Below are 19,311 nucleotides of genomic sequence, written 5' to 3' on the forward strand. Positions count from 1 at the left end.
TTAAATAAGATATGAACGTTCAAAAACCCAAAAAAATGGCCAAATTTTCCACTGTGTTCAAACGTCCAGAAAACAGATTTGGATAGATTATACAAAAAAAGCAAAACATAGGAACACAGCTCAAGCCTTTTTTTAATCTTTAATGAAAAAAGTACTTAAATCGGTTAAGTTTTGGAGAAGGAATCAGGGGACAACGAATCGTTGATTTTCTGGATTTTCTGCAGTTGTCTCTATCGCGTTCTGCGGTATAGGCTTGAGGTAAGGGAGACAGCTATAGATATTACACGTACTTTTTTTTCATTTCTCTAGCCGCTGTGGTATCCTCTTAACCACTGGACCACGGAGGCGTTCCACACTAATATTATAAATGCGACAGTGTTTTCTGTCTTTCACCAAGAGGTAAAAAAAGCGGTAACTCCGTTGCGCCAAATTGGATTTCGCGCGGGAATTGTACATTTATCCCGGATAAAAAGTATCCTATGTTACCGGGACACAGAATATCACCATACGTGGGAGAGCCATGCTTCGGCACGAATGGGCCGGCTCGACCGGAGAAATACCATATTCTCACAGAAAACCGGCATGAAACAGCGCTTGCGCTGTGTTTCGCCGAGTGAGTGAGTTTACCGGAGGCCGAATCCCCTACCCTATTCCCTTCCCTTCTCTTCGCTACCCTCCCCTATTACCCTATCCCCTCTTAAAAGGCCGGCAACGCACCTGCAGCTCTTCTGATGCTGCGAGTGTTCATGGGCGACGGTAGTTGCTTTCCATTAGGTGACCCGTTTGCTCGTTTGCCCCCTTATTTCATTAACAAAAAAATACCCAGCAAAATCTGTTTAGCGGTTTGGGCGTGAAGAGGTAACAGACAGACAGAGACACACTTTCGCATTTTAATATCGGTATTTTGCCCCTTTCTGTTTTGTAGAGCGATCTTAAACTTGTACGCGGTCAGTACACTCTAATTTAATAAGATAACTGCCATTTAACCTACAATTTTACTGCCCAGGCCCACATAATGATTATGGAGCTACTCGATATAATAATATGATATTAATCCCATTATGGAACCTTGCCAGTATGTCACGCAAAAACTGTTAGAAGAAATATTTATCAATGAATTCCTAATACTATAGTCTATACGTGACATACATCTATTACATACTTTATCCATTACTAATATTATAAATGCGAATATGCATCTGTCTCCTTCTTCACGCTGAACCAATTTAGATGAAAATTGCTATGAATTAACTTAGGTAGAGTCGGGAACGGCAAAGGAAAGTTTTTGTTGTGGAAAAATATTGTAAAATTCCCGAGCGAAAAACAAATCTCGTCGAAATGAACATCATGCAGACGCTTACACGTTTACCGCATAGGAACCGTACATTTTGCAAGGCCAAGTTGAAGTTTACAAACTCTACAATATTCTACTTTGGTTCGCAAATAATCTTAAATCTTTAAACGAGCAATTCTTGTAGGTATATATATATATAATTGGAATCTCGCAACCGGCTCCAACGATTTTCATAAAATTTAGTATATAGGGGGTTTAGGGGGCGATAAATCGATCTAGCTAGGAATCATTTTTAGAAAATGTCATTTTATTCGTGTTTTATAGAATACCGAGCAAAGCATCAGGGCGAGCGAAGCGAACCCTAGTATATCCCACAACCATTTACATTTTGTGGTACACTAACGAAAAAACTATCACGCCTATTGATTTGTGCTTTAACATAATATATAATTTTTATTTAAGTATATTATGTAGATGTGTTATCATCAGTCAGTCAAGGTGTGACGACGCGAGCCCTCACAATGCTTGGCTTTTAGTTAGTATATTTGGAGAAAATCTGCTCAGAATATAAACCCTTATGTAGGGATAAGTCCTCACATACCTATGCGAGCTATCAGCCTTTTCGTTGTCGAGAAATACCGCATCAAAGCCCTCAGAATTCCTGAGGATATTAAACACATTTTTGGGTAACATTGCATTTAGATGTTTACCGAAACATCATCGTCCCGAAATTCATACGGGCACCATGGGAACCGTACATTTTATCGGGTTGAACCACTGACCTCCATTATACAAGTACGCTGGACAGAAGATACCCAACTGTTTTTTGTGCCTATTTGAAGCGGAATCAGCGCCCCCAATGCGGGGGAAGAGAACGCACTAGCAATCCCTCCGGTGATTAAAACGATCTACGCTTTCCCAGTATTCAACAAATTGTGAAAATGCAGTATTTTTGCTAAGATTCGCTCCATAAACTCACCTGTAAACTGCTATGCGCCAACCAAGGTTGCAATTACTTATACAAACTTATACACTGACTTAGAACTATACAGAAATATACACAAACACACCCAGTACACACATTATAAACAAAAACACAGCACAAAACACAAACACGTGTTTTGCGTAAAATTGCGTTGAACAAGCGTCCGTTACTTGTGAATGTCAAAGGAATACTGAAATTATTTTAGTTGAATTTCAGTGTTACCAACTCTGATACATATTTACCCCTTAATTCAAGTCACAACTCACAAGACAGACTTTTATATGAACACTAGCTTGTGCCCGCGGCTTCGCTCGCGTTAAGAAGTATTATTATTAATTAGTAATTACTAATTAGGTATGAAAGTCTCATCTCGTCGATCGGTTTAAAGTTTACAAAGTGTCATACAAACTTGCATCCTCTATTTCATCCCCTTGGGGGGTAGAATTGATCACAATGCTTTCTTAGCGGATGCCTGCGTCATAAATCATAATATCTACCTGCATGCCAAATTTTAACCATATCCGTCGACCGTCCGTATTACATTCCAGTACATTTTGTAATACACTTTACGGAAAAACGCTCTATATTTCACGCCTATTGATTTGTGCTTTAACATAGTAATTTTTATTAATATGTAGATGTGTTATCATCAGTCAGTCAAGGTTTTTTATATGTAGATGAGTTATCACCACAACAAAAACTCACAAAGCTCGGCTTTTAGCTAGTATAATCCCCCTTAATTTTCCCTTAAAAAGGGGCAAAACTCCAAAGCTAGCAACACTGCAATCTAGCAGAATTCACACTTTCGCTCGTTTTACGTACTTCACTGTTTTCAGGGCCCACTTTTATGGTTCTGGAAGGTTCCTTATTCCGTAGAAATAAGTGGGCTTGGTTAACTACAAAAACTCATTTCATGGATCATCCTCCATTGTTTTAAGCTTAAATCAATATTTCTGTAGTGAAAACTTCTTTAGCGGCATTATGCACTTTGCTGGATTGCGAAAAATGTTGACTTCGGCCAAACCTACGCGACCAAAGTGACTGCGAAGCGGAGCGTCTGCAACGCGGGACGTTAGCGTCGGCAGAGCGGGAATAATCTACCGGTTCGCACCGTAGTCACGCAGGTGTGTACACCAGTTTCGCTTTGCAGACGCTCCCGTCCCGCGTCACTGACGCGGAGGTTTGGTCGAAGCTTTAAAGTCGCGGATTTTAAAGCTTCGAGGAGGGACACGTGACCTGATCGAAATAATAATAATAGCTCCCACACCGGTTTCGGTGACGGTGGCCGGTTTCATTGAAACCAGGCCAGCTACGCAGGAGTAATTTTATAGTGCCCATGTGTGTGCGCAGTACACAAGAGCACTCTCTATTCCTTCACTCTCATAACCCAGTGGGACGGAAGACCGGCACGACTGGCGAGAGATCAGGCATAGAACCGACTTTTTACATGACCATCCGACGCATGGATCATCTTACTTGTCAGACAATCTGGCGATCAGCCTGCATTGTCCTAACCAAACTTGGAAATAACATGTTTCCAATGCGGGAATTGGACCCACGACCTCCGAGTCAAGAGCCGGGCGCTATACCACTAGACAACGGAGGCGTATGCCCTGATCGAAAATTCGGACGGAGGGACCTCTCTCTTTATATCGCACAGCGAAAATGTATGTTTGTTGTTTCGTTTTCACTAAATCCCGGAATGCAAACCGTTGTGTGGTTGCTCCAGCACGGGAATCAAACACCACCTATCAGCGTTGCCAGATTTTTTTCTACGCCAAGTCGGGATTTTGGATCTTTCTGAGTAAAAAAGGTATAAAATCAAAAAGTTTTTTGAATCTTTATCTTTTTATTTGTGTTAAAATAACGTTTACGTGACAATAGATAGCTAAAGTAGCCAAAGAAAATCCACCCCTCTACCTCCCACACTCTTATCTCCATTACGCAGTACGCACCTTTCTTTCTCAGCACGCTGCACGTACGTTCGGGCTTTCCCCGAAAAGCGGGACTGAGCCTGTCCCGCGCGGGATATTTAATTTTGATGAAAAAATCGGGACGTCCCGCCAAAATATTTATACGTGGGATAGTTTTTTATACGTGGGAGAGCCATGCTTCGGCACGAATGGGCCGGCTCGACCGGATAAATACCACGTTGTCACAGAAAACCGGCGTGAAACAGCGCTTGCGCTGTGTTTCGCCGAGTGAGTGAGTTTACCGGAGGCCCAATCCCCTACTCTATTCCCTTTCCTACCCTCCCCTATTCCCTTCCCTTCCCTACCCTCCCCTATTACCCTATTCCCTCTTAAAAGGCCGGCAACGCACATGCAGCTCTTCTGATGCTGCGAGTGTCCATGGGCGACGGAAGTTGCTTTCCATCAGGTGACCCGTTTGCTCGTTTGCCCCCTTATTTCATAAAAAAAAAAAAAAAAACAGGAGTCTGGCAACGCTGCCACCTATAGCCAAAAAGCGACTGAACCACCGCGTTTTTGATGTGCACTCACAAGGTATAAAAAGCGATAATCAAAGTATTGATTCTAACAATACTCAAACAAACATAGTTTCAACTATCATCAATCATTTTATACCTGTCAATATTTAATGTTTGATCTAGGACAGCGTTTATCAAACTTTTTTGGTGTCGGTACCCTTTCAAGATTTTTTCCGAGATAAAGTGTCCTGTATTTCCAGGACTCGAAGTATCTCCATACAAAATTTCAGCAAAATCTGTTCAGCGGTTTGGGCGTGAAGATGTAACAGGCAGACACACATTATAAATAATATACGTGGGAGAGCCATGCTTCGGCACGAATGGGCCGGCTCGACCGGAGAAATACCACGTTCTCACAGAAAACCGGCGTGATACAGCGCTTGCGCTGTGTTTCGCCGAGTGAGTGAGTTTACCGGAGGCCCAATCCCCTACCCTCCCCTATTCCCTTCCCTTCCCATCCCTACCCTTCCCTATTACCCTAATCCCTCTTCAAAGGCCGGCAACGCACCTGCAGCTCTTCTGATGCTGCAAGTGTCCATGGGCGACGGAAGTTGCTTTCCATCAGGTGACCCGTTTGCTCGTTTGCCCCCTTATTTCATTAAAAAAAAATATTCGCAAGGATAACGCATCGCACGCGCCATGACACTTAGCCAAAATAACTTAGTCAAATTCCAAACATTTTTGATAACTTTACTACGTGGGAGAGCCATGCTTCGGCACGAATGGGCCGGCTCGACCGGAGAAATACCACGGGCTCACAGAAAATTGGCGTGAAACAGCGCTTGCGCTGTGTTTCGCCGAGTGAGTGAGTTTACCGGAGGCCTAATCCCCTATTTTATTCCCATCCCTATTACCCTATTCCCTCTAAAAAAAGGCCGGCAACGTACCTGCAGCTCTTCTGATGCTGCGAGTGTCCATGGGCGACGGAAGTTGCTTTCCGTCAGGTCACCCGTTTGCTCGTTTGCCCCCTTATTTCATTAAAAAAAAGCTATCAAAACTGGCGAATGCATTTTGACTAAGCACTCAGGTAAGCTATTTAAATGGATCTAAATGTGCATTGCGCTATGTGATATTGAAATCAATAATGTACTTGCGCCTGCTAGAACCTCATTTAATATTACTGGTGCAAATGTACGATGGTTTTATAAACGAACCTAGTAATTAGAGGGGTTAGCAGCAACAATTATTAGTTACGTATTCGTATATTGAAATAGTAATCTATATCTATACTTAATTGTATAAAGCTGCAAAGTTATTTTGTTTGTCTGAACGCGCTAATCTCAGGAACTACTGGTCCGATTCGAAAAGCTCATTTATCGAGGAAGGCTTAGATATATTAAGGTTAACATAGAGGAAGGCTAAGATCAATTTGAGCGAAGAAGAATTATATGAAATCTACAGGAGCAATTTTTTTGTTTTTGGTAGGCTAATTTTTGTGGAAAAATGGACGGTTTCAGTGATTCCTAAATTACGCGGGTGAAGCCGTGCGGAATACAGCTAGTATTATAGAGTTAACTTAACTTCATTATACTTAACTCAATATTAAAAGAATAATATAACTGTTTGTAACATCTTCACGCTTAAAACTCTGAACCGAATTAGATGAAATTGGGTATGGAGATACGTCGAGCCCCGGGAAAGGACATAGGGTACTTTTTATCCGGAAAAACACGGTACGGTGTACGGTTCCCGCGCGACAAACGTGTTTTAATATTTTTGCAGCAACAACAAAAATCTGAATTTTTGAGCAACAAAGTCGAAGGTAACAACATGGTAACAACTAACACATCTAATCTTGAAATATTTAGGTAACGCATGCACTGCATGATGCATCTGTGAACTAAAACATTTAGCTGACCGATTTCATCAAAATGGGTCGCGCAAATGTCACTTCCAATTTAAAATATACAATAGCTATGTCCACACTATGCGCTTTCGTCTTCAATTTCGTCATCTTCTTTCATTCAACTTTCGTTTTGGCGCATTCAATAATTGAATGCGTCAACGAACGCAACGCCAACATTGCCATTTTTGTTTTTTGGATGCGTCGCGGGCATGCCTCACGTTCGCTGTTGACTGCGCTATAACGCATGCCCTTGACGAACAGAAAAAGGCACAGTGTGGACAAAGCTAATAGCTATGTCCACACTGTGCATTTTCATCTTCAATTTTCGTCATCAACTTTCATATTGGTGCATTCAATAATTGAATGCGTCAACGAACGCAACGCCAACATTGTCATTTTTGTTTTTTGGATACGGTCAAAGGGATTGCGTCGCGGGCATGCCTCACGTTCGCTGTTGACTGCGCTATAACGCATGCCCTTGACGAACAGAAAAAGGCACAGTGTGGACAAAGCTAATGAGCATCAGGTTTTGTTCAATCCTGGCATACTAATATTATGAATGCGGAAGTGTATCTGTGTATCTGTTACCTCTTCACGCCGAAACCACTGAACCGATTTTGCTGAAATTTGGTATGAAGATACCTTGAGTCCTGCCTGCCTAGTGCCTAGCATACGCCAACGAGATATCTCACTCTCGAGATAATTAAAAACTACTCGTCTCATAATGTCAAAATCTCGACATTATCTCGACAAAACTCTATAAAAATGTGTTATTTCGATGATAGATCTATGCGAGAAAAAATGTTTGTCATGCTAGGGTGAATAGAGATGAAGAGACAAACCATCAAACATCGAGAAAACATGTAGAGTGAGATATCTCGTTGGCGTATGCTAGGCAGGCTGGCTAAGGAGTAAGGACATAGGATACTTTTTACCCGGAAACTTTAAACGAGTTTTGACGCAACGGAGTTGTGGAAGTCATCTAATGTTAATATTTATGTGTACTATCGCTAGTCGCTACAGTAACTAAAATCTAGATCGACTTAGTACTTATACCCAGGTATACTACCACTACAGTATGTAAGATCCAAACTACAGTAACCTAGGTATAGATCTGTTAATAATAACAACAGACTGCAGAGCAATCTAAGATAAACAAACCAACCACCTGCTGAGCTAGTGTAAGCTTTAAGAGCTCTCCTGACTCTAAAAATCAAACATCGTCCTTCTCTCTTTACACTCACGCCCGTCTTTCATATGCCAGGTGAAAAAGGACGGCGCGGAATCATCGCCGAGTGAGTTTTACTTGAATAAAAAACGAACTATAATGATTATGAAAAAAGTGTTTTGAGCAAATTTAGGTTTTATCAATACCTTTTTAGATATTAAAAAATGTTAAAGAAAAGACAGCAAACTTCGAAGATCCAAGCAAAAATGTGTCTAAAACAAAGTTTTTTGTAAAAAAGAAACTATCGAGCATTTTTTGAGTAAACGTGTTTTCGTCTTGAGCATTTAATATTTATGAACTGAAGTTACTTGTATCAAAATATCAGTTTTCTAGACCTTACAGATTTTGAGATCTAGGTTAAAGTATGTAGTCAAGTTAGGGTCATATGCGCTCTTAAGACAGGAGTCACCAAATGGCGCGGTCCGCATTCGGACCGCCCGCACCGACCCATTGTGTGCGGAGTGCGGACCAAGCATGTTCGAAGATGAACTTTGTTAAAATAAATTTCGCTCTAGACTTACTGATAAACATCTCCAGGATTTAATATCAATAGATTGCACCAATTTCAGACCAAACAAGCAACAAAATTATCACTTTTCTCATTGATATGTAAATAAAATATATATATTTTACCACATGTGTGGACCGCGAAGGTCATTTCATTTCCTAAAATTGATCCCGAGCGAAACTAATTGGTGACTCTTCACAATAAACCATAACTTAAGACTTTTCACCATAAACATCCTTTCGCCAGATTTTGTCCAAATTCTTGGCTGAATAGCAGTGGCGTAAGTCGTAACTACAACATCCAGGGCCTGTGGCAAATTGATAGGGCCCTATCAGTAAAAATCGTCAGAGGTTACCTACGTTAGTAAAATAAAACAATGTACTTATTTAAAAAAAATCTGACCTCCTGTCCTCGCCCTTTTGGGTCGGGGGGCCGATGCATTTTGCTAGCCCTGTCACCCTAAAGTTACGCCATAGTACGTTGATTTACCAACATTACTCCGTACCGCTCATAGATTCATCTGCGAGTTGGCAGTTGCAGATTGCAACCACTAAAACAAAGTATACAGCCTGGAAAACGCGGTCTTGTCCAAATTCTATGGTAAACAATATGGGTTAACTTACAAAATAAACAATCAGATTGTTAGATCTAATTTGAGTAAGTTTAGGCTATTTATCGCTAAGATAAATGGATATAATCACGGACCACTACGACGTGGGCACTCTTCTACAAAGAAAAGAAAGTCTACCGCCGAAGTTCAGGAACTAACCCGGCGATAAGAAACTTGCCTAACAAAGCTGTTAAGACTTTTTGATGTAAAATACGCGCGAATTATCTATAGCTCGAATTCTAGAGTGAGCCGTGCGCTAACCAAAAATAAACACAGATAATAATATAGTAACTGTTAACCGGCCACCATCATAGTTAAATACCATTCTTAGATAGGATACGTACAACAATTTAACAACTATTTTCGCCAAAAACCACGCAAACAGCCCAAAATCCAGGCCTTGGGACAGATAACCAAAATTATCACCAAGATAACCGGCCTCTGCACACCCGCATAACGTCTTCGCTTCAAAACCACCCAAATTTCGGTCAAAACTCGCAAATTTCGCCCTAAAAGTCGCAAATTTTGCCCTCAATTCTAGGATAAACTTACCAAAATGAATCCTATCGTTGGACGCACAATTCACACATATTCCACACGCACTCGCCCCACGGTACTGCTCGCATGCAGGGATTTGGGATTGAGAGCGCGCAATCTATTTTTGTTTGCCTGGGCTATTTGTTAGCTGTTATTTTTAAGGTTAAATGGTAATCTTTTGGCTTTAACGTTTGTCTTTTAATTAAGATACACGCGCAATCCTTGATCCATACTAATATTATAAATGCGAAAGTGTGTCTGTCTGTCTGTTACCTCTTCACGCCCAAAATCCAAATCGCTGAATCGATTTAGCTGAAATTTAGTATGGAGATAGTTCGAATCCCGGAACATGGAATACTTTATCCCGGAAAAATGTACGGTTCTTGCACGATAAACGAATTTTGGCGCAAGTTGCAGGCGTCATCTAGTCACATAATTTTCAAGGAGTACAGATTTCAGTTTTCTTTCTTTTCTTTTAACTTTTTACGAACAACAGTGACATGTCTATTTACGTCAACAGAATACATAGTGCCGAAACATTTGCCTACTAATTATTGTGGGAAATTTAAAGTGGGAGAGCCATACTTCGGCACGAATGGGCCGGCTCGACCGGAGAAATACCACGTTCTCACAGAAAACCGGCGTGAAACAGCGCTTGCACTGTGTAATGTGTTTCGCCGAGTGAGTGAGTTTACCGGAGGCCCAATTCCCTTCCCTACCCTCCCCTATTTCCTTCCCTTCCCTTCCCTCTTCTATTACCCTATTCCCTCTTAAAAGGCTGGCAACGCACCTGCAGCACTTTTGATGCTGCGAGTGTCCATGGGCGACGGAAGTTGCTTTCCATCAGGTGACCCGTTTGCTCGTTTGCCCCCTTATTTCATTAAAAAAAAATCCAGTTGATCCCGAGATTCCCAAGTAGTGCAAGTGCACCACCTGGCACCCCCCTGCCGGCGCCCATCTAGTCATCTAGTTAGTAATAATCATTGAATAATTTGAAGAAATTCGCTCAGATTGCGGCAAGTTTTAGAGATTTTAAGTCATTTCCATTGCAGCAAAATGCACCGTTTATTTTGCTCAGACACTAATTAGGGTTCCGTACCCAAAGGGTAAAGACCCTATTACTGAGACTTCAATGTCTGTCCGTCTGTCTGTCTGTCTCCAGGTTTTAACTCAATAACCGCTATAGCTAGACTTCTGAATTTTTCACAGATTCAAAATATGAATATAAAATTAATATTTAAGGGGGGCTCTCATACAACAAACGTTATTTTTTGGCCTTTTCAGCTCGTAATCAATAATGGCAACAGCTAGACACTTCAAATTTACATGAAGGCCTTAGTTTTAACTTTTATGTCTACTTTCATAAAAAATAATAATATTTACTTAAATAAAATAACAAATTAAGGGGGGCTCTCATACAAAAAAAAACAATGTTCGCCTATTTTTCTCTATAACGGTACGGAACCCTTAGTGCGCGAGTCCGACTCGCACTGGCCGATTTTTTAGACGATATGAGTACGTAGTAGTAATAAAAAGGAGAAAATTACAGCTTTTAATGTTATTATAAAACTTATGACGTCATAGTGTGAATAATCTCTGAAATATTTATAGTCGTACATGACAATCTTGTTGCTATAATTATGGCGCCAATTTTAGATCATAGCAACGCCATAATGATTCAATTAGAAGACTTGATGGTAATTTGACTTAGAATTATTCATCCATACTAATAAATGTAGAGGTTGCTTTTTTATGAAATAAGAAGGCAAACGAGCAAACGGGTCACCTGATGGAAAGCAACTTCCGTCGCCCATGGACACTCGCAGCATCAGAAGAGCCGCAGGTGCGTTGCCGGCCTTTTAAGAGGGAATAGGGTAATAGAGGAGGGTAGGGAAGGGAATAGAGGAGGGTAGGGAAGGGAATAGGGTAAAGGATTGGGCCTCCGATAAACTCGCTCACTCGGCGAAACACAGCGCAAGCGCTGTTTCACGCCGGTTTTCTGTGAGAACGTGGTATTTCTCCGGTCGAGCCGGCCCATTCGTGCCGAAGCATGTCTCTCCCACTTATAAAACGTGGTGCTGTCTGTTTGTTACCTTTTCATGCTGAAACGATGTTGATGAAATTTGGTATGAAGATAATTTCAGTTATGGGTAAGGATAAGAGATAGTTTTTACTCTAGCAAAATATAAGTAATTTCTTATGATATGTTACGGGCTATATTAGACTATCAGCTGCATTTTTTAATCCAACTAGTCCAAATACTTACACTTATTGAAAAATCTAAAGCAGTTTAAGGTTGGGTTGCACCAGAGGCGTGGTTAAAGTTATGGTTATAGTTAAGGCAAATTTAAATTTAACTTTAACCTTAACTTTGACCGGAGAAATTGACAGATGACAGCTGGTCCAACAAGGTTATAAATGAACGTGGGCGGGGGCGCTGCTGGTTAAGGAGAACTGTCAAAAATGGTGTTTTTGTATGATGACAGCGTTAGTTCCTTTTTTCGCCACGTGCATTTAAAACCTTGTCGAGCTCTATGGTCATGGCGTCTTGATGTCGTCCATTTTTTACTTTAACCAAAGATTTGACATTTTGCATTGTAGTTAAAGTTAAAGTTACAGATTATAGTTAAAGTTAGTTGGTGCAACCCAACCTAAGGGGTTGTAAATTGTAATAAAACAATATACTTGTTATTAAATTATAATATAATATATACACGATATAATTTATTATAATTATGTATCATACATTTTATTATACAATACATCGATATTGTGATTTGTGATCGTTGTTTTGCTTAAGCAGATGATCGTGGTTTGCACTTAATAACACATAAGTATTTCATTGGCACTCTTTTAATATTAGGTACACCGAAAGTGCAAAAATGTGCCAAAAATCATGTGGTAAAAATAATTTAAACCTATTGTTGTCTGGTACCCGTAACACAAGTCCTTCAGGTACTTATCACGGGGCCAGACTGATGTGGTGTCTGTGCGTGGTGTGAAGCGTCCATAGATAAAAAAAAATGGAAAACACACTTACACAGCTCTACAGGTGTTAATGTAGGGGAAAAAATAAGAACTAACCCTGCATCATGTAAAGCAAGGGTGGCCAACCTCTTCGACACTAGGGCCGAAATTCGGAAGTAAAATTTTACCCCGGGCCGCACTACCAAAATGTATATATACTCGTAGTGGAATGAAAATCAAAATCGGATACTAATTTTTCCTATTAGAACTTAGTTAGAGCTTTTATTTTAAAAGTAAAACAAAAGAAGTGTTTGTTTGCTTTTTAAAATAGGTATGATAAGATAATTTTAGTATTACTTTTTTTACTGTAAAAAAAATGTGCTCGGCTCCGCGGGCCACAAGGTAACAGACGGCGGGCCGCGTGTTGGCCACCCTTGATGTATAGTGTCAAAACAAATGTGTTTAATTGATTGCTCTCTTGTCTATTTCAATCAAGTGTCATTTTGTATGTCGCTTAGCGGGCCCCAAGCGATCAATTTTACTGTGCAATATCACCTAGACCTGGATCCCAGAAGGATAAGACATAACTTACTCTCTGATGGATGAAACCATATGTTATTAGTAGTGCCTCGTGTACTTAGAATACTTGCGAATTTGTGTAGCTCTAAGTGTGACACCTGGTCAGGTACCAGGAATCAAAGTGGACTAAAAATGAGTCTTACTTTACTTATTTTCAAATGGCTAATATTTATATGTAATTTGTAGATTATTGTTCTGAACTAGTATCATGTAGTGTAAGACACTTTTCAATGACCAAAACTAATGCCAGACGTTTTAAAAATAACTTTGTTGCTATTTTTTTTTCAAAGGCATTATTTTTATTTTATAAATTAATATAACACCTTAGAAAACAATACGATATTGCAAGAATTTATTTTCTACTAGCTGTTGCCCGCGACTTTGTCCGTGTCAGCATACTGCATAGTATAACAAAGATGGACAATTTTCCCCTGTTTTCTAACCCAAAGGGCAAAAACTGGACCCGATAACAAAGATATTTCAGCCTGTCCGTCTGTCTGTCTGTCCATATCCAGACTGTACCTCCCCTTTCTAACGTGTAGTGAATATTATTAAAGTATGGATACAATTGAGTATTTTTTGGTCATATACCTAGTCAAGTGCCTACCTGTTAGACCCAGATCCCAGAGCGATAAGACAACTTACTATCACAATATGGATGAAACCTTAGGTTCTCAGTAGTACATAAGTACTTAGAATACCTTCGAATTTGTGAAGCTCTACATGGAGCTATACTCACTCTCACTCACTCACTCATAATGTGTAAAAATGTCTGTCTGTCTGTTTGTAACCTCTTCACGCACAAACCTCTTAACCAATTTTGCTGAAATTTGGTACGGAAATACTTTACTTTTTAGGAAATATGATACTTTTATCCCGAAATTTTGCGAAATGAAGTTGTGACTGTTATCTCTAAATTAATAAATATTGAAGTAAATTTATATAAAAGTAAAGCTATTTGGAGCTATTTCGTTTTATAGGGCATTTTATTTTTTGTAGAAAAGATATCAGATAAAATAATATATTTTACTATGATTTTATAATTAACTGCAAGTATTTGTCTGTTATTTATTCATCCTAATCATCAACAAAATAATTTTAATTTTCATCGTTCATCCAATCACGACCCAATCACGACACTGCCTGTTTCAGTCATCATCCTTGTCGTCATCAGCTAAGGCAAGGTTTCTCAAAGTGGGGTTCGCGAACCCCTAGTCGCCATTCGCGACAAGATTCACGTAATGTTGGCTTGATAACTAGTAGGCACGCGCGGCACTCTTTTGGCACTTTATGTGTTCTCATTAGTTAGTAAGGGGTTCGCTGTTACCTGGAAATTGTAACAGGGGTTCGTGGATCCGAAAGTTTGAAAAACCCTGAGCTAAGGTAACACCGCGTTAAAGTAAAAAACCGTGTTGGATACGTTTTAGATTGCTTGTTTTGTATTGCGGCTGGGCCGGTCTCTCATAGTAAACAAGCAGTGGAACAGCAAAAAATGGAAAGGGCGTAAGTGACAAAATGGTTTTTGTCGCGTAATTTAAAAACTATAAATACATTTCATATAAGCTATGGGCAAATTAAAGTATATGCTAGAACCAATATAATATGTAAAAATTTTGGAAGCTTTAATCACTCTCCTCTGTTGGCAAAATAGGAATCCCTTTTTTTACAGAGGTCTTTTTGATTGATTATTCTGTGTTATAAAAGTTGACCAATCGTGTTATGCTATGGGTAATTCAAAGACAAAGACGTGATGAATACTGACAATGAACTTTAATTTCTTAGCTTTAGTCATTGCTGAGAAAAATCGATATCGCTACAGCCTACATCCAAATTATCAAAGTGTCGCCTTAAGCTAGAAACAAATTTTCTTTATAATATTTTGTACTAACTAGGCTACTAGGTACTAGGTAGGCTAGGTATATGACCAAAAAATACTCAATTGTATCCATACTTTAATAATATTCACTTCATGTTAGAAAGGGGAGGTACAGTCTGGATATGGACAGACAGACAGACGGACAGGCTGAAATATCTTTGTTATCGGGTCCCGTTTTTACCCTTTGGGTAAAGAAACAGGGGAAAATTGTCCATCTTTGTTATACTATGCAGTATGCTGACACGGACAAAGTCGCGGGCAACAGCTAATAGAAAATAAATTCTTGCAATATCGTATTATTTTCTAAGGTGTTATATTAATTTATAAAATAAAAATAATGCCTTTGAAAAAAAAATAGCCACAAAGTTATTTTTAAAACGTCTGGCAATAGTTTTGGTCATTGAAAAGTGTCTTACACTACATGATACTAGTTCAGAACAATAATCTACAAATTATATATAAATATTAGCCATTTGAAAATAAGTAAAGTAAGACTCATTTTTAGTCCACTTTGGTTCCTGGTACCTGACCAGGTGTCACACTTAGAGCTACACAAATTCGCAGGTATTCTAAGTACACGAGGCACTACTAATAACCTATGGTTTCATCCATCAGAGAGTAAGTTATGTCTTATCCTTCTGGGATCCAGGTCTAACCAATTGTGCATAACCTATTGATCTTCTAGGGTTAATATTGAACGCGCCCGCCTTTCAATCTTATTGTCATAAAGTTGTTCAATAATTATTGTTCAATATTATTGTAGGTCTAGGGTGCCGCTAAAATAAAAACAAACTCCTTAGCAACATTTTTCATTGAAGCCATTTATCTTGTAAGTGCCTCAAGATTCTTGAAGCCCTGTATCAGCGCTTATTAAAACATTTATTGACGTTAAAATTGCTTTCAGTATTTTTATTTGAACCTTGATAATATTTCAATATGAATTACCATTTCAATTCCTATACCTTATCTACCTTTACTCACTCACTAATAAAAACACAGCGAATAAAACAATGTTTGTTTGTATTTGTCTACACATTTGAAAAGTCATATGAAAGCCGAAGACAGCAGACTTTTTTTCTAAAAGGGGCAAACGAGCAAACGGGTTACCTGATGGAAAGCAACTACCGTCGCCCATGGACTCTTGCAACATCAGCATAGTTGGCGGCCTTTACAAGCCTACTCATGCTTTGCATAGTTAATACGCTAATCTTTTATAGTAAGAAAGTTAGTTTAACTTAGCTAACAACCCAACTTTTCTAAGGTTGGGTTGCACCAGAGGCGTGGTTAAAGTTATGGTTATAGTTAAGGCTAAATTTAACTTTAACTTTAACATTAACTTTGCCCGGAGAAATTGACAGATGACAGCTGATCCAACAAGGTTATAAATGCGCGTGGGCGGGAGCGCTGCTGGTAAAGGAGAACTGTCAAAAATGGCGTTTTTGTATGATGACAGCGTTAGTTCCTTTTTTCACCACGTTCATTTAAAACCTTGTCGAGCTCTATGGTTATGGTTAAATATGGCGTCTTGATGGCGTCCATTTTTAACTTTAACCAAAGATTTGACATTTTGCATTGTAGTTAAAGTTAAGGTTAAAGTTACAGTTAAAGTTAGTTGGTGCAACCCAACCTAAGCTGTACCAACTAGTCCAACTACAGATCAACTAATTTATCACTTTCCAAGACGCTACATGGTCCAATGTTATGGTCCATTTTCAATATACATTTTTGTCTACTTTTTACAATTGCTATAATACACATGCTATTATAAACAAACCAATTTGAAACATAATGTGAATACACACTGTAAGTGTTTAAAATGTTAAACCTGTAGCTCTACCATGAGTTTAAACTTTTAAAGCTATAGAATTTTTCGATACTCGATAACGACTACCGTAAATTTTTAGTATGGCAAATTTTACAGCGCCTCTAGCGGTTATTTGCGGAACTAAAATCACCATGCTAAATATTTACGTAGTCGGTATCGAGTATCGATAAATACTATAGCTTTAGACTCATGGTAGAGCTACAGGCATATTCAAATTCCACAGAATAGTAATTTTAATGTACCCCATTACATATTATCTTACGTTACGTATGTTGAAAAATATGTTTATTGGGTACCTAATTTCCTAATCTTTATCTTGTCGTTATAATAAACGTGGAAGTTTAAGTTTACATTTTAGTTTACATGGTTTAAAATATGGATTTGAATCTATCATTCTAAGCGGGCCCCGCGCGGTAAATTTTATTGTGCAATATTATTGACCGTCTAGGGTTGATATCGAACGCACCCGCCTTTAAATTTTATTATCAAATAAATTGATCAATATTATTGTTCAATGATATTGCACATTTTTTCGCAACTTCACTTTGATTAGGACTTTTGTCCAATTTTGGTTTCTTTAAATTTCACTTAGTTGAAGACCCAAAGCATGACTTTAGTTTGAACTGTGGACAAAGATATTTAGTTTTTTTTTAATTGGGTATATTTAATAAGTATTTTTCATTGTGTATTGGCCAATTCCCATCACTGCTAACCTACGAATAATTACTAACACTATAAACCAGGATCGACAGTGGTAACCAACCGAAACCATGTAAACCCTTTGATATGATCTCAAGGATGATTTTTAAAGCATGTGTATTTAGTTTATAATTAAAATAAATAAGCCCATTACAACCTAGCTTGTGTCAATAACATAACAATCTATATTTTCAATTAACCGAAACACATTAAAATTTTACCTGTACAACTTTTACATCTTATAATACACATTCTTACAAAAGTTTAAGTTACGTTTTTTAGGAAATTGTTGAAGTAAAAACACAACCTCTAGCCAAGGCCTTCTTTTACTGTCGAAATTAAACATTTATGGGACTTGAAATAAGACATTGTAAGTGACATTTAATTTGCAATGCTTATGGCCGATTTACACGGGTGACTAAAGCCCCACGACTTGCGCCGCATGCGGCTAAAATCGCAAGCCCCAAAGTCCGCAAGTGGCCGCATGCGGCTGGTGACTAAAATCGACCGTGCAAACGCTGAGTCGCAAGCGATCGCTTGCTGCGAATACTACTGTTGACTGGTGACTTGCCGGGTGACTAAAATCGACCCGTTAGTCACCCGTATAAATCGACTATTAGCTTTAAATCACATACATTTTTGATTTCAAACTTCATAAAAATAACGAAAGATCTGGATACAGATTCTCATAAATCGAATGTCGTTAGGTCTCATATTATGAGTCGCGTAGGACAACTATGTGCATACTCACACAGTTGTCCTACGAGAGAGTGAAACAGCCTATATAATAATTGAAGCGCCATTTTAGTTACAAAAGAATTGGACTCCAGTTCTAAAGGCCAAATTATTTAAAAAAAAACTTTTTACTATGTTTTAGAAGAGTAAAACAACATTGATGTTTTAGAAATTTGTTGTCATGTTCTATTGGTCGTTTGATATTTAACTTTTACAAGAATGTGGATTCAATAATTTAATAAATACACAGCCTTTACATACAATTCGCTCAAAGATTTATTCTGGGACAGACTATGCCTACAGACTTCATAAAAAAAAAATCTTTCTTAATTTCCGTATCCTTAGTATAAAAACAATTTCTGCTATCCGTTCAGATTCTTATTTAAAACTATTCAATAGATTAAAAATTTGTTTTCAGCGATATATAAAACGAATAATTATATCGTAACTCGTAGATACGTTAAAAAGTACTAGTAACAATATAAAAACCTATGAATAACAAAAACTAAGAAAAAGTAACTCCGTCAAAAAACATGCTCCACAATACTTGTCAAAAAAGTGTACCTTAGGTACACATTTCAATACATTTGCAATATTTAGGCACAATAGACATAACTACCAGTAGTTCGACTGCAAAGAAACGGACAGGTTTCAATATCTGTCAAATTCGTCGGGTTTCACTAGGATTATGAACAAAATGTGCCTCGCGCTGGCTGATATAATTTATTTTTAAATATTTAAAATAAAAATTTCAAAATTGGATTCTGACAATTTTAATCGCATGTGCCAAAACACAAACAACAATACGACCAAAGAGGAACACGTCCAGCGAATATGTCATAGTTTTAAATACTATTTTTATTTTTACTTGACACTGGCAGAATGGTGCATCACTGCATCTATGGGCGCCATTAAATAAAAAGAAGAAGAAGAAATTCGTAGGTAACAAGTTAACAACCCTACCGACGATTTTCGTCATAATACGTCAAATTTAAAAATTTCAACATCAGCTCTAAGTCGGCATACTCTATCATTCTGTCTACTCTGATTTAGGTAACCTTGAGCGGTACTAGGCTGACGTTACATGACAGATCAAAAGGAACCAAATTTAAAACGGTAATAGTATGGGAGTTA

The 19,311-nt window shown here is 38.5% G+C and overlaps 1 protein-coding gene across 28 annotated transcripts in view; it reads right to left on the reverse strand.

Moving 5' to 3' along the window:
• The window catches only part of LOC121737989 (ryanodine receptor), a 156,146-nt gene extending 146,544 nt beyond the window's left edge, over positions 1-9,602 (reverse strand). For 27 of the 28 annotated variants that reach the window (XM_042129772.1, XM_042129761.1, XM_042129776.1 and 24 more), the window contains exon 1: positions 9,512-9,602. The gene's annotated coding sequence lies outside the window, so the exon portion shown is untranslated. Of the gene's footprint in view, positions 1-2,273; positions 2,356-9,511 lie in introns of those variants that run through there. The other variant, XM_042129748.1, reaches the window with a different exon arrangement.
• Positions 9,603-19,311: the final 9,709 nt, after the last annotated feature.

Source organism: Aricia agestis, chromosome 22 (assembly GCF_905147365.1).
Source record: "Aricia agestis chromosome 22, ilAriAges1.1, whole genome shotgun sequence".
In the NCBI taxonomy this organism is placed as follows: Eukaryota; Metazoa; Arthropoda; class Insecta; order Lepidoptera; family Lycaenidae; genus Aricia; species Aricia agestis.